General features: G+C 48.9%; 1 protein-coding gene and 1 long non-coding RNA gene across 2 annotated transcripts in view; one reads left to right on the top strand and one right to left on the bottom strand.

Moving 5' to 3' along the window:
• Nucleotides 1-16283, top strand: part of TOX2 (TOX high mobility group box family member 2) — a 149361-nt gene that overhangs the window by 30657 nt on the left and 102421 nt on the right. The gene's annotated exons all lie outside the window — the stretch shown is intronic.
• On the bottom strand, nt 13262-14254 carry LOC136368280 (uncharacterized). The gene is made up of 2 exons (XR_010744818.1): nt 14117-14254; nt 13262-13359 (listed from the first exon to the last, which is right to left on the bottom strand). It is a non-coding gene; the product is annotated as an uncharacterized lncRNA (long non-coding RNA).

The following is a 16283-nucleotide window of genomic DNA, read 5'->3' as shown; positions in this document are numbered from 1 at the left end:
AAACAGTGATGCTTACAATGTGAATGAGGAAACGAGCTCCTAAAGCAAACTAGCTCCTGGAAATCCCATTAATGCTGACAAATATCCAGCTCCAGGATTCAGGAAGTATCACAGCGAACATCTGTTCAGGTAAATAATGAGGATGAATCCAGTTGCTGTTTGGAAACGCTGCCTGCTCCCCTGCTTGAGGTGAGCCTGTAAATGTTGTCTGCCTGGAAAAAGCACCTGTGCTTGTTACAGTGCTAACAATTATAATATTCTCTGTGGTCGGGGATTAGGGAACACCTGGCTCCCACATTCACTGCAGCACCACGGATAATCCCCGCCCCTCGTATTAGGGATGATGGATTGCCAGAGGAGAGCTGGGGAGTGGTTTTTTAAACTAGAAGAGGAGAGATTTAGATTAGATGTTGGCCCTGGCACAGCTGTGGCTTCTCCATCTCTGGATTTGTTCACAGCCAGCTTGAGCAGAGCTTGCAGCAACCTGAGGTAGTGGAAGGTGTCCCTGCCCACGGCAGGAGCGTGGAACCAGATGAGCTTTGAGGTCCCTTCCAACCCAAACCATCCTGTGATTCAATGAAGATGGGTGAGATTACAGTAAATTCAAGTCTGGATTCTGCTTTGATATGTTCACTGTTCCAACTGACTGTTTCAGGTCAGGTTTTAAATCTGAACAAGTGTTGTCCTCTGATGTCTCTTGAATCTGTCTTGGGTGTGTTAACTTTTCACGAGGAGGCTCAGTTTATGATCTGGAGAAGTCCTGAAAGGTCGCTTCTGAGGACAACTTTGCCCTCAGCTGGCTGGAGGAGTGACTTGTTCAGCATCACCATTTTGCAGGCATCCAGCATAGTTAATTTACAGCCATAAAAACACCCCTGAAAAGAGCCCTTCTCACCCAGGGGTGCTGGAAGCATCACACTGCCTTTGGACATGGCAGCCTGTGGACTGCCTCAGGTTTTCTGCTTGGCTTTGAGTTCTGTGAATATAATTGGAGATGGATCAGGCTTGTGACTCCACCAGGACATGGGATGCTGTGTGCCTTTGGAGAACAGCCTCTCCTCCTGCATCCTTGGTGACACCACTTGGCACAGTCTCAGCTCCTTCAGCACAGGAAGATGAGGGCCAAGCTGCCTCTTGGCCAGAGAACAAAGCTGTAGCTGGATGGGAGAACATTCCAGGCTGCTCCTCGTGCAGGGGGGGTGGCAGTTGATCAGGGCTGGGTCAGATGCTGTTCCAGGGCTTTATCCATGTGTGAGGCCTGTTCATGTGTAAAGGAAGTTGGCAGCTCTGTATGTGAGCCCTGCACCCCCATGAGAAACATGAACAATTTGGGGATGAAAAATGCTGCTTTTCAGGGTGTCAGTGAAAGCAAGACCACCTGAGCTATCACCCAGAAGGTGACTCCTGTTTAATTTTCCCTATCATTAGTCCCAATGCTGAGGGGCTCATGGTCCATCCCTGTCCATCCCTGTCATGGTGGTTTTCATCCAGGACAGGCCAGTGGGGCTTGGGGCAACCTGGGATAGTGGCAGATGTCCCTGCCCATGGCAGGGGGTGGCACGAGGTGATCTTTAAGGTCTCTTCCAACCCAAACCTTTCCACAACTGTATGATAAACTGTGAGTGAAGAGACACAGCTAAACAGGAAAGGCTTTTTCCTGGGCTAGGGTGTTTTGGCTGGAGCCTGGTGTGCAGAAACCAGCCCAGAGTGAGCAAGCTGGGATCACTCTAAACCCCAGAGCATGCAGAGCTGCATTTCCAGGTCGTGATGCCATCCCTGCCTCCTCCATGGGGTTCTTTGCCTACAATAGGACACCAGAACTTCTCTCTTGGCTCTATTTGCTCACCAAAGGCAGTGCTGCAGGACAAACTGCAGGAAGGAAGAGCTGGAAGAGATCCTACTTATTTTCTATTGTTTTACCCCTGTAGTAGGATTTTTTTTTTCTTTTCATGTAAAGTGTGTTAAATGTTTTAGAAGTGACAGGGCTGGGTTGGGAGCCAGCACATGCAGGAGGACAAAGCTTGCCAGCTAGTCCCTTGTCCCTTGGGCTGGCTGACAGCCCTCTGCTCTGGCTAATTTTTGGTGTCATCAATCACAAGCAGCCAGCCAGCAGCCTTGGTGTGCCCTGTGTGCACCGTGGAGCTCATTGAGTGACCTATTAGTGCTTCCAGTTAATTCTGGTGACATATTTATAGCAGGGAGATCTACAGCACCGATTTCCTACAGGACACATCAGCCTTTGACATCAGATTAAGTTACAGAGTCCCTTTTCCTGGCTGGATCAATAGGCAGAGTCAAACAGAGCCTCGTCTATATGCAGATGAGGAGGATTAGATTTAAATCGGCAAATGTCAGTAATGGCTGTTTTTCCCACCAAGGGAAGAATAGGCAAGGAAAAATTTCCATCATTAATAATTGAAGTTTATAGAGGGGGGAGAAAAAAGAAATGAACGTATCATATACCGCTCCTGCAGATAACAGGGCCCTGCTTTTGCTGATAATTCTGTCTGACAGACAAGTGCTAAAAAATTATTATGATTATCACTAGGTTTCTGAATCTGTTATGAGTCTTCTGCAGTCATGGAATATTTTAATAAATGCCCTTTTGTAGCAGAGCTGAAAATACAATCAGTAGTGTGAGAGTGTCCATAGAAAAATACGGACAAAATAGTTGGAGAAAAGAGTTGCCAGATTTGCCAAAATGAGGATAATAACAAATCCTGGTGGAAAGCAGCATGGGTGGAGTGGATGGCTGTCTCCCTCACCAGCTCCCAGCACAGTGGGCACTGGCCAGCAATCCTCCCTGATCCCATGGGAGAGCCCTGGGACTGGCTGGGTGTCACAGTGCTGCTCCAAGGGGCTGCCCAGGGGTGACAGAAACCTCCAGAAGCAGTTAAAAAAGAGCCTTTTGTATCTATTTGCAGCGCAAAGGAAGGCTGGAGGAAGCCTTTTCTGCTCTTTTTTGTGTTTCCAGGGAAGGTTCCCAGTGGCAGCCCAGGGTTTTCATGTGCAAGCCATACCTGTCAGTTGTGCTGGCACGGTCCCATCAAGTGCCCATAAAACATTTTGGCCCCTCTTCATTGCTGCTACTCTTCCTGCTGCCAATAATTTCTCCAGGCTGCACAGCACTAGAGGTCGTGGTGCTCTGCAGCAAAGATCTGTGCTCCCCTGGCTTCCAAGAGCCTTAATCCCAGCAAGCATTACAACAACAACAACAGCCCATGTAAATCAGGCAGGAAATAATACATGGGAAGGAGTCAGCATGAATTTCTAATTAACTAAATTTGCAACTGGTGCACACAAGTTAAAGGGCATGTGATTTATCACCTGTCAGTAAAAATATTGGTTGTAGCCTTGTGCTTCCAGTGGTGTGGTGTGTGCAGAGCTCAGCTGGGGAGTTAAAGGGCATCTGATTTATCACCTGCCACGAGCCATTCTGGTTAGAGCATCACAGCTGGGGTGGCACAGACACCACGGTGCCATTGTCACCAAACAGCCATGCCTTGGGTATTGCTCCAGCAGAGAGATGGGAGAAAGGCTTTGTTTCACTAAACTGGTAAGGAACAGTGACAGCTGCTTTACCCAGCTGAGAGGGAGCAGCAGAGAGCTGTCAGTGCCAGGTGAGGCACCGTGGGCCTGCTGGTTCCTCAAGGGTGTTGGCTCCATCCTTGGAAGTGTCCAAAGTGAGGTTGGACAGGGCTTGGAACAGGTTGGTCTAGTGGCAGGTGTCTCTGTCCATGGCATGGTTGGAATGAGATCATATTTAAGGTCCTTTCCAGCCCAAGCTATTCTATGATAATTCTGTAAATTAACTCCTCCTCTTTGTCCGTGGAGGTTTGAGTTGGTTGAGACCAGACTTTAGGAAGCCACTTTAATTCCAAGCTCCTCCCTATGTATTAGGAGCTCTGCTTGTGCTTCCTGGCCTGAGGAAAGCTTACATTTCTAATACTTTCAGAACCTAGATCCTTCCTATTCCCAGCAAAAAGCTGAAGGAGCTCGAGCTGTGTGTGGGGTGGTGTGGCCTGTTCCCTGTTGGATTCCAGTGCCATGGGTTCAGATGCAGGAAGTTCAGTGCCATTTCAGCATGACCAAGTCAGCCCAGTTATCTCCCTGTGTCAGATTCCACTTCCCAGGGGCTTGTGAAGGAATCGGTGGGAGCCAAGTGTTCCCTGTGCATGGAAGGTTGGCCAAGCTGCATTCCAGCCTTTGGAATACTTGCAAGTGTCATGCTGCTTTTTTGTGTCTGTGGTCTCCTCTTTTGTCACCTGCTAGACTCGAAGAAAAGTTTGAGTTTATGTGCTTTTGTCAAGAATTAGATGCTCTCTGAGAGGAGGCAGCTGTAGGTCGAAGTGGAATCGATGAGTTTCTGTTCTTCCTTGTGAGTCCACACTGAAGCAATTGTCCTGTCAGGCACAGGAGCTGTGCTGCTGCAGAGGAGTCCTGTGAAATGCCTCTTCCCAGCTCCTTATGACCCTCAACAGGCACTTTGGGGAGCCCATCACACACTGGGGTTTGGTGGGGTCTGCCACATCTCTGTCAGATTTAGGGATCAGTGAGAAGTGAGGCCAACACAGTTCACACAGCTGGGGTCCACCAGGACATCGACCTGTTGTGCCTGGATCACTGTAATCTTAGCTGTTAAGGCAGATTGGGGTAAGGTTTGTGTGTGTCTGACAGTTTCTGCAGTATCTAGTGGCAGATCCTGAAGAGTTTTCTCTCAGTGTTGGTGTGTGTAGTCATTGCTGCTGGCTGCAGACTCAGAGGATCGGTGAGAAAGCTCTGTGGACCACAAAAACCTCATTACCTAATGTCTGGAAATACAAGACATGCATGAGTTCAAGTAGGAGCTACAGTAAATCACGAGGCTCTTGAGGATGGAGGAAACTCTTTCAAGTGGGTTTTAATTACCAAGCTCAAAAAATCTCCCAGCCCAATGCTGAGTAGAAGTCGGTGCTGACTGGAAGGGTTGGGTGCTGAACCTGATGTTTTCAACTGAATCAGTTCCTGGATGAGGCTTCCAAAAAGCTCTCAGATAATGAACAGAAGCTCAGGGTGGTGGGAAACTGTTCCTCACCTGGCTGTTCCCCATCCTGCAGGTGAGTTAGAGCAGGTCCTGTGAGAGGCAGGGAGTGAAGCCCCGTCTCCAGCTCCTCACCCAGCTCTTCTCCTGGGCTCTCCACTGTAGTCTTGCCCTAGTTCTGCTTTTTTTTCTATGTCTATCTCACCTTTAGGTTTGCTCCTTCCAGGCCCTGTGACCCACATGCCAAGATTTAGATGCTTTGGGGTTTGGTTTTTTTAAAGATTTTAGTCTTCCTCTTGCTTTGTGTTCTGAGTGTTTTGCAAACCTGGGCAATTATTTATCAGGGCAACCAAAGTGCCCAACTAACAAGGGAAATATTCCATCAGCTTTGTGGCTTTTCTACATAAAATAAAACTCTGGTGGGGTCTTCCACATCCCGGGTCTCAGGAGGAGTGCAGGAATGAAAAATGGGCAATGCAACAGCGTTCTGCTCCTCCCTCAGCTGAAGGATGGAAGGAATGAAGGTAACACGTTTGTGTGACAGGGAATGCTTTGTGTACTTGTGTAACCCGTTGATCTGAAAATTAAATCACTTTCTTCTTCATCTTCCGTGCCATTGATCTCAGAGTCATTAGTGGAGGTACAAGGCGTCACGGTGACACGTCCCCTGCCTGGCACAGCCCCCACAGAGCACAGCCTGCAGCAGCAGGTGCTGTATTTGTGTGACTCAGCCTGGGCTGGGCTTGTCCCACACCTCTAAAGAAAAAAAAAAAAAAAAAAAAGAAAGAAAAAAGAGGAGTTGCAAGATTCTTACAAATGTAGTCCATTTTCCCTAATAGTTCTCCTTTCCCTGGGTTTGGAGCTGACTCCCACGCCAGGGGCTCTGCTCTGCTGCCTTTGAGCTGGGCTTTGTGGTTTTACAGTTGGGTGCCTGTGGCTGTGGGCACTGGGGGAACTGGGGTGCAGAGCAGCACCCACCTGCTCCCACAGCTCCTGGTTTCCCAGCCCTGTGCCTGCCAGGCTGGTACAGCACCAAGGGAGCAAACTGAGCCCCCAGGCTCAATGTTCATGTGCATATAAACACATGTGTGGGGCTCTGTGTTATCTCTATGTGTGCATATAAATATATAAGGATAGAATGCCGAGTCTGTGTGTGTGAAATTGCGTGTGTGTACAGGATAATTTCCACAGTGTTTTAGCTCAGCCTTACTTACTGTTGTACTCTAATCATAGAAACACAATCAATTTGTGCTTTAGAGATGCAGACAAAAATAAAAATTTGATAAAAGTCCACCAGAGGACTTATACAATTGCTTTATTTAATAATTGCTCTGTAAACAGGACTCAAGGTGACCTTATATTTAGATAATATTATATAGAGATTTTTAGATTTCAAAGTGGGGTGATTTAGATTAGATGCAAGGAACTTCTTTTATACTGTGTGGTGAGGCCCTGGCACAGGGTGCCCAGAGAAGCTGTGGCTGCCCCTGGATCCCTGGAAGTGTCCAAGGCCAGCTTGGATGGAACTTGGAGCAACCAGATTTAATGAAGGTGTCCCTGCCTTGAGATGGCCCAAGGATGGGTTTTGGACAAAGCATCCCAGCCTTGCCATCCGTCATGGCAGCAGTGGCTGTGGGCACCTTGCCACCACCCTCTCCTGAGGCTGGCACCTTTTCCCAGCACATCCCCACTCAGCTTTCCAGAGAGAAATGTTTGTGCTGCTAAAGCTGTTATTTAAACCCCCTTCTGGCTTGTTCCAGCTGTGAGTGATCCCTTAAAAACCACAGGCTGCTTGCCCATGAGTGCTTTTGGGATGGAGTCAGCCTGGGACCCAAACAGGGCCAGGGAATGCTGTGCCTTAGCTGGGAATAGATTAAAGGTGGGTGTTGAAAACATTGGGCAAAATAACACAGCACGTGGCATTCAGGATTGAATCCTCCAGCTGCCTTCTGGTTGTTTTATTGCATTTAACCATATCCCCCAGGGATGGACATGACAAAAGGGAACAGGCTCACACCCACTATGCTGCTTCCCCTACACCTTTCCTCACACCCTCCTCCTGAGCTCCCAGCTGGGGTTCCTCTGTCCAGCAGGGTGCCAGGTAACCAGGGACAGCTGCCAAAAGCTCAGCCCCGTGTTCCTGCCAGTGCAGAGCACTGTCCTGGAAAGCAGAGCACAGGGCTCGGTGTCTTCCACCACTGGGAGGGATAAAGAGAAGGGAAGATAAAAGAAACAATAATATTTTTACACTTACTGTAACTCAGGTTCAGTTTCGTATTTCATTAATTATTGTTTTGTCATGTTAGGAGCCTGGGGAGGAAAATATTAATCACAGGTTTTGCTGAGTGCTGTTTCAGTAAGTAAATTAATTTCCGACAGGAAACTTGTTTGTGGATATTTGGCTCCTTCCCGCTGTGGGCAGGCGAGCTCGCCGTGCTTCCCAGCACCCTGCCCAGCCCCAGCCACCCCCTGCCCGACTGTTTGGCACATTTTTGCTTCAGGATTCACTGTCACCACAGCAAGAAGAGATTGCAGGTCCCCTCGGGTTTCATTTTGCTTGTTTTTGTTCGGCTTTTGCTCTTGAATAACTCCTGGCAGAAGCCAAGGTGAAGGGACGTGAGTGTGTGTGGGGCAGGAGGTGGGAGCAGCCATGGGATGCTGCAGAAACCCAACCTGGTCTTTGCAAAACTCTGGCCCGAGGCAGCTGTGTGAAAGGAACCTAATAGCCAGGAGAGAGGATGGCCCATTGCTCCTGTCCCCTCTCCATCCCAAATCACAGCTCACCCTGGCTGTGTCCCAGATCCCTCTGCGGGCACAGGGCTGTTCCATCATCTTTATTTGCCAGCTCATGGCACTGGGGGAATTCCAAAGACACTTTTCCATCATTTTTAATAAATCAAAGCCAGCATTTGCTTTCAAGAAGACAGCCCTGAGGTAGGTGTGGTTAATGGCACTCAGCATGTTCCCCACTTCCCTGTCTCAGAGGCAAGCAAGGAGCAGTGTTGGCTGAGTGTGGATCAGAGCAGTTACACCTCAGCTCCTCAAGGGAAACCTCCCAGGTGCTTATTTTGGGAGAGGGCTTTGCCTCCTTTCTCACTTCTGGAGTTTGTGACCCCAGACAAAAATAAATACCATGTAACTGCTCCTGCTCTGGGTTATTTCTGGCAGCACCACCAAGTAACTGAATTTCGGAGGGCTGTGAGTGTGTGTGTGTGTATAAACCAGTAGATCTCAGTAAGATAATCAATTATATGCAAGAGGAAACCAGAACTTTTTCCATTGGTTTTATCAGATATTGTGGTCAGTCGAGGCAATTCAGAGCAACTCGGAACCCGATTACATTCATTCTTCCTATAATCACTCCATCTCTGTTTACCATATTCAGTTAAAGTGGCTTGTTTGCTACATCCGCTCTGCTGCCAAAATAACCTCATTTACTCTTGCAAACGGCTTCTGCTGCTGCTGCTGTAGTGTTCCTGCATCGCAAACACACACTTGGCCACAGCCCTGAGGTTTGGATACACTGTTCTTTGAATCCTGATGGGGAGTTGATTGGTTGGCAGCTCATTCACTTTCAAATACCATTTGAATGACAGGAGGCTGGTTTGGGTTTTTTGGAAACATGGGCTTTGCTTTCACCTGCTGTGGAGCTGAGCAGTCTCTGAGCTCCAGGCTGCTTCCTTGGGGTGTCAGTGCTTTGTTATTTTTGTTTAATTTTTTTTTTTTTTTTTTTTTTTTTTTTTTTTTTGGTTGCCATTGTTTTTGTTGGGTTTTGCAAATTTAAGCTTCAAACAGAAGAGTCTGTTAAAAATACTCAGGTTGCTGCTTGATGGAAAGTTGGACACAGAACTGGCAGGAGCCTGCTGCAACTGCAAGGCGCAGGGAAGGGTTTGACTGCACAGCCTGCACAGCCTGCAACCAGCAGCAACCAGCAGCCTGGGCTCTGTGGGACTGGGTTGCTCTGCTTGTCTCCTCCTGCCCCTTGTTTTTCCTGGAATCACGTGTGGGAAGAGCCAGCTCATCCACTGGGTTGGTTTGGTGTGAGGTGTTTGGGTGATGCTGAAAGAGCTGTCCTGTTTGGGGGAGTCGTGGCATGGTTTGGGTTGGGAGAGACATTAAAGATCTTGTTTTGATCTCCTGCCATGGGCAGGGACACCTTCCACTGTCCCAGGCTGCTCCAAGCCCTGTCCAGCCTGGCCTTGGACACTGCCAGGGATCCAGGGGCAGCCACAGCTGCTCTGGGCACCCTGTGCCAGGGCCTGCCCACCCTCACAGGGAACAATTCCCTCCCAATCTCCCATCCAGCCCTGCCCTCTGGCAGTGGAAACCATTCCCTGTGTCCTGTCCCTCCATCCCTTGTCCCCAGTCCCTCTCCAGCTCTCCTGGAGCCCCTTCAGGCTCTGGCAGGGGCTCTGAGATCTGGGAGCATTCTCTTCTCCCGCCTGGAAAACCCCAACTCTTAGCTTGTCTCCATGGGAAGGAGAGCAAGGAGAATTGGCCAAACCATTTAAACGCTGCATTATTGCTTTTCATTCTCTGTCTTTGCCATGACCCAGCCCTTGCTCCTCACCCTGGTATGCAGAGTGACCCTGCATGAGCATTGTTGGCGCAGGCACAATTTCCTTGGTCCAGCAGCTCCTTGGTCTCCAAGGATCATTGGCCAGGTTGGACGGGGCTTGGAGCACCCTGGGACAGTGGAAGGTGTCACTGCCCAAGGCAGGGAGTGGGAACACAGGACCTTTAAGGTCCCTTCCAACCATCCCATTCTGAGGTTCTGTGATACCACCCTGCTGCTCCATTTGCTGTCAGAGAGCTGGCGTGGGGGAAGCACATGGTGCTGGGCACCAAGAGCCTGGATCTGGTGGTGGGATTTCATGTGTCCCTGCTGTGCACCTGGAGGTCCCTCCTCTCCCTCCTGGTTAGGCTTTGCTCCCCGTGTGAGGTGCACCATCACTCGGTGGGAACAAAGAGCTTTGTCTCCTTGAAGCTCAGGAAACCACCGTGGAAACAAAGACCCCAAAACAACCAGAGGCAGGGATGGTTTTATGGTGCTTTTGAGTTTCTCACGCCTCTTGGCTCAGAATGTGATTTTAGTGCTCTGAAATGAAACTGCCTTGAAAACATTGTGGGTTTTTTTTTGGTTGTTGAAGTGGGCGGAGCGAAACTGCTCATAGAAATCTAAAGCCAGAGGTGAATTTGGCCCTTTTTTTTTCCCCCTATAAGTATTACCTTCTGCTTCAAGATATGTAAGCATATTTTTAGGCTGAAATTCTGCTTTCAGTGTACAGAGCCCTGATTTGTTTCACTATGAATCCTGGCTCTTTGGAGCTGCATTTGCCTTACAAAACTGGATATAGGAGGCTGAAGTGGCAGGATGGGGGATCCTCATTTCAGTGACCCCACGGGCTTTGCTCCTCGCAGGAGCATCACGGAGTGATTCACTGCTGTGTTGGAGATAAACACAGTTATCTGGATTTCACACGTGGGGACAGTGATCGTTTCTAAATGAGCCCATTTGGGGCAAGATTAGAGCAGATTTTCCCGGGGCAATGGGAATCTCACCAGCTCCTGATATGACCCTCTCCCAGGAATAGCCTCTGTGCTGGAGGCTTGCATCCCTGCGTGGAATGATTTGCCAAAAATATTGATTTTGTATGTTGTCAAATGTCTCTGCATCTCCTCTTTTGAGAAAACAAGGCCTTTTCCTTTTTTCTCCCATGAAACACCTCCGTGTTTCAAATGTCCTCTTTCGCCCCAGGGCTTTGGTTTCCCATCTTTCTTCCCTTGTTTTCTCATATCTCTCTGCTGAGAAGGGCGGGGAGTGGAGCTGAATTCAGCACCTGGAGCAAGTGTGTGCTGACAGTTTGGATAACAAAGTTACAGGATTTTCTGTGTTCTCTTCTGACCCGTTATTTTTGCACTCTATCATTTTGATATCGCCGTGCTTTCAGTGGAGGTTTGCATGGGGCAGCTGATGTGATGGTTACTGCTCTGTGAATTTACCCCCTGTTAAAGTCTAGAAGGATTTCAGACCCCTCCTTCCTGCATGGACTCTTTTGGATTTGTCAGCACAGGGTTTCTCCTGCTCTGAGGTTCCCTTCTCCTTGGTTAGGTGGCTCAGAAATTCCCAAGACTTCTTCATTTGTAATTAACCCAAATAATGTTCTTTTCATCTGCAAACTTTGTTTCATTTCTGCAGCCTAGTTTTCAGGTCATTAATAAAGATACTGAGCAACAGGAGACCTGGTTAAATACTTCTGCTGGTGTGTTGTTAATTATTTCCTCTCAAAGCACAAGTCCCAGGCTTAGTTTTGTCAAGGCCCTTAGCAGCCTCAGCTCTGTGTTCAGTGTCACCCACATCTAAAGCCCAGTTTGGTTAAACCAAAGCTCACCTTGGTATGGGAACTCTTCACACAGTTGAGATCAGCCTGGTAATAATTTAGGCTTAAGTCAGCTCCTCCCAGAGCAGTTGTATTGAAATGAAATTTCAGTTGAGAGCATCCACAACAGTGGAAAATGTACCTTTGTTGCCATGGGTTGAAACTCGAATGGAGGTGGGTTCAAAGCTTTACATTTTCTTTGTAGAGAACTCTGAGAAGAAACCTTGGAAAGCATCAACACACTGGTTTTCTCAAAAGCCTCATCCCTGAGGGTGAGCCCCAGGGTGCTCTCTGGGACCATCGGGATCTCTTAGAGCTCCTCTGGCTCTGCTTTGCTGTCACCAGTCTCCCTCACCCTACCACAGTTGTTCTTATTTTCAGGTTTGCTTTCCAAGTGTCTCTTAGGGGCAGATGTGGCATTTGCCAACCCCGAGCTCTTTTTCAGAGCAGCTGTTTTTGCTGGTGATTTTGTGCCTGTCACATTTTATAGGCTCCTTTGGGACTGTTGTGCTGGAGAGGCAAAGCTAAAGATGCTCTTGCCATGACAAGCTGGAGTTTAGGCTGGTAATAAAATGCTTTTCCTAATGTTTGGGGATGTTTGGGGTGAGTGGTCTAATCCTTATCCCCCAACATTATCACAAACCCTGACTGGGAAGCCTCAGAAAAGGGCAGAGGGATGTGATTGCTGCCAAACTCTTCACTGACTTGATGGGACCGTGGCTCAGCAGTGGTGGGAGAGCAGAAACTCCCCTGGAGGGGCACAAGGAGCCTAATTTCTGAATTCAGAGAATAATTAAATGCCCTCAGGTGTCATGCTGGGTTGGGAGGTTGTCAGGTGGATGGATGGATGGATGGATGGATGGATGGATGGATGGATGGATGGATGGATGGAAATCATGTACCAAAATGATGGTCTCTGGGCTGCCTGCAGTAAATATCTCTGGCAGGCTGAAACTGCAGCCCTGGCAGGCAGCAAAGGTAAATGTGATTTGCACGGAAAGTGTTTGCTGGGGGCTCATCTGTGTCAGCACTTGCAGCTCCTTCAGAGCCAGCCACGTTGCCTCTTGTTTCCGCTCTGACTTGCAAAGATTTATAGATATATTTTTAGACTTAATATGTTAATACACTCTTTTCCAAGAAATATAAACTATGAGCTTCCTGCTCTCTGGGAGATTCATTATGTTTTGCTGAAAGGAACCAGAGTTGTTTTCCTTTCCAATGAGCACACGAGTGTCTGGTCCCACTTACCAACTGGAGAAGGTGATTAATTCCTCTGGTTTTGGAGGCAGCAGCGAAACACGGTTTGGAGATGCAGAACCACCCTGCAGCCTCGCTGGGGCTGAATTATCTGGCACAATGGAGCCTGTAATTAGCAGGTGGGGAAGGTGCTGCACGTGGAGCATTAGAGGATCACAGAGGGACAGGTTACAGGGCAACAGAGGGAAACAAAAGATTAGGCTCAGGCAGTAACAAATTAAGTGTTTTCATCTCTCCAGGATGCTTAAATCTCTATAATACAAATTCAAATGAAGAAAACGTTCATTGATGTAAAAGAGTTCAAGCAAAGCAGAGTCTGGGGCTGCTGTACCACGTAACATGCAGCACTGGTCTAATTCCTGCTGCTCTCTCTCAGAATGAGGAGGATTCTTTCTCTTAACAGTTAGGGAAATTTTGGAAGTGAGGAAAATAGGTATCTTTACAGAGGTGCAGCTGAAATACAGAATGGAACATATTCACTGGAGGGTCTGAAATCTTGTGTGATTTCCCAAATCAGGATGAAGAGTATTGGTGGAAATCACTTTCCTTCACAAAATGGTTTTGGAGAAAGTGAGGGGTGCTAATCATTAGCTAGTAAATGGGATTATTTTTTAGGTGTCTTTCTTTCTTAGGTGTTTTTTAGGCATGGTGAAAACCTGAGCAGGGAGTCCTTTTCTCTGGAAACATGGGGATCAAAGTAATCTCATGGGCTGTCAAAGCCAACTCCAATGGCATCTCATTAAACCCTGGGCTTGGGGGTGATGTGTCTTGCAGTGTTTTTACAGCACATCCTCCCATGCTGCAGAAGGGCCATGAAACCCCCTGGAATGTTTGGAGCAGTGGGGTGTGGGGTGGTACCCATCCCTTGAGGTGGTGCCTGTCCCCTGTGTGCCCCTGGTGGCACCACACCAGTTTGGGAGGCAGCAGGGCTGGGTGCAGCTCTGCTGGTTGTCCCTGTTGGCACGGTCCTACCTCTGTGTCCACACATTTGTGGGGTGGCATGTAAGGAGGTCCCTGCTGTGGTTTCTCCTGCCTGTGCCTTGACCATGTGGGCAACTTCTTGGCCAAGGCCACTGTGCAAAAAACCTGCTTCTTTGTGAGCTCTTTGGTCGGTGGATCCATCCTTCCTGAGCTGATGTGCCTTTGGATGTACACTCCTGATCCTGAGCTCAGGAATAAAATGCACCAAGGAAGAGGGCAAAGCTGCTGGTGGTGCCACTTGGGCTGTCCTGGGTTTCACCAGCAGAATGAGTCTTAAAGCTGAGGGCACGAGCTCTATGCAGGAGGGTTTGTCCCTATGTGCAGCACCTGGTAAAGTCTTCCTGGTGCCTGGCTGGAGTGGGACAGTGCCATGGACACAGCAGTGGGACAGGGGCAGTGCCATGGACACAGCAGTTGTGGGACAGGGGACAGTCCATGGACACAGCAGCTGTGGGACAGGGGACAATGCCATGGACACAGCAGTGGGACAGTGCCATGGACACAGCAGTTATGGGGCAGGGGACAGTCCATGGACACAGCAGTTGTGGGACAGGGGACAATGCCATGGACACAGCAGTTATGGGGCAGGGGACAGTCCATGGACACAGCAGGTATGGGACAGTCCTTGCTGCTTTACCCCTGGCACAAACGGGGTGAACAGTGGGAGTGGGGCAGTGGGGCTGGGCACCCATCTGCTCAGGTTTTCAACCTGGCCTTGCAACCCCTGTTGGGAGGTGTTTGCTGCAGGTGTGCTCAGGGCCAAGATCCGAGGATAAAACTATGCATATGTGGATAAAAACCAGACCCAGCAAGTCCATACACAGCATCCCTCCCGTGTGCTGGTGGGATGTGCCCCATGGGGGGGAAGACTCCAGCCCTGGAGTCCCTTTGGTGATGTTTTCATCACCATCAGGTGATGTTTTCTGCTCTGGAGAGGGGATGAAGCCCATGCAGGTGACTGCTCTGACCGCCCAGCCCACACGGTCATGGGCAGCAATATTCCATAATACCCCTCACAATTGTTCCTTTAACAGGCATTGCTTGGATTATGTATAAGAATTTATAAATATTAGAGTGGATTTAAGAAAGTGGATTTAAGAAAACCCTTTGGTGTTGGTAATTGTGACTGGCAGCCAGCACCACTGAGCACAGCTCCTCTGTGTGTCCTGGCAGGCTGAACATGAGCTGCTTCTCTTGTAAAGCCCGTGTTGGGCTCCTCAGGGCCATTCTGGTGGCAGCTCCAGTGTCACCTTTGTGGTTTCTCAGGCAGGGTACAGCAGGGATTAGTGTTTTTTCATTAGTGGCTGTGCTGATTAGTGCCTGCACCCACACAAGTGACAAAAGCCAGGCCTTGGTGTTCCCTCCCCATGGCAAACCCACAGCAGCCAGTCTGGGAAGTGTCACCAGCCCTGGAAGGGTGGCACAGCCATAAATCCTGTGATCTGAGGGTGAGGGCTGTGGGAGGAAGATGGGAGCTCAGCTTGTCAGGGCAGCTTTTACATTTTCCCTTTGTCAGCGTGAGCTAATGTTGAACAGGGCAAATCCTTCCCCCCAGAAGGAGCCTGGCAAGACCTTCCCTGTGAATATATGAATAGCAGTTGGGTAAACAGTGCATCTGAATTTATGAATGATTTGACACCGACAGGCTGGAACGAACTCTGTAATTTTATTGTGGTAGATTTAGTGGGTCAGACACATACATGCCAAGTCAAAATGACCTAGAAAACCTTTCTGGGTCAAATTATTGCTTGAAAACTTCTCTTTTTCAAAGGCAAGGCCAGAAGTTTTCATGCTTACTCTGACACATTTTCCTTCTGAAAGTGCAACGTGAGTCTTCAGGATGGGGTTCATCATGTCCTACACTGAGAAGAGAGAAAGAAACCTGCAGAAGGGGGATACTAATTTCTTAAAGAGACAAGGCTTTTTCTGGCCACCTCTGCTGTCCTGAGATAGAATGTTGAATACCTGGCTGGCTGGAATTTAGGGCAGAAGTTGCAACACTGATTGTATTCACACTGTGCTGTTTCCAGTGGTGCTAAAACATGTCAAACTCCTGGGTCCAGCAGCAACCAGCACCTCCAGCCTGCCTTTGGAGCCCCAACCCTTCAGAAGATGGGAAATTATTTATTAGGAGCGTTTTTTTCCCCTGAAGAGGTTGGGGGAGGCTGGTGAGGCTTGGGTGTGATGGCTCCTTGCTGGAGCATTAGGGTGGGCAGAGACACACTCTGCTGCCCTGGGCACTCCAGCCTGGGAGCCACAGGGGTGAGTGAGGCTAGAAGGACCTCAGAGTTGTCATCCTGAAGCTCCTTCCTTCTCTGGTAACTCCTGAGTGTAAGCAAAGGCAGCTTTCGTGCTGTTAGGAGGAAGCCTGAGCTGCTAATAAAAGCTCAGCTCTTTTTGTGGGTTACTTATTTCGGAGTGCAAACAGAACATAACAGAATCAGGGCTTCAACAAGAAGTGCAGAGGGCTCCCCACCACCCTCATTTGGTTTCGGGTGGAACATTTTACCCTGTGGTGCTTGTGGCCACGCTGTGAGAGGACCTGGGCTTGGGTCAGAGCCCACTGTGGGCTGAGCTGGCAGCATCCTCAGAGGTGCCCAAATCATGGAATCTTTCAGTTGGAAAAGACCTCCAAGATCAAATCC

Source organism: Sylvia atricapilla, chromosome 16 (genome assembly GCF_009819655.1).
Source record: "Sylvia atricapilla isolate bSylAtr1 chromosome 16, bSylAtr1.pri, whole genome shotgun sequence".
NCBI classification, from domain to species: domain Eukaryota; kingdom Metazoa; phylum Chordata; class Aves; order Passeriformes; family Sylviidae; genus Sylvia; species Sylvia atricapilla.
This window is presented reverse-complemented; position numbering and strand designations above follow the sequence as displayed.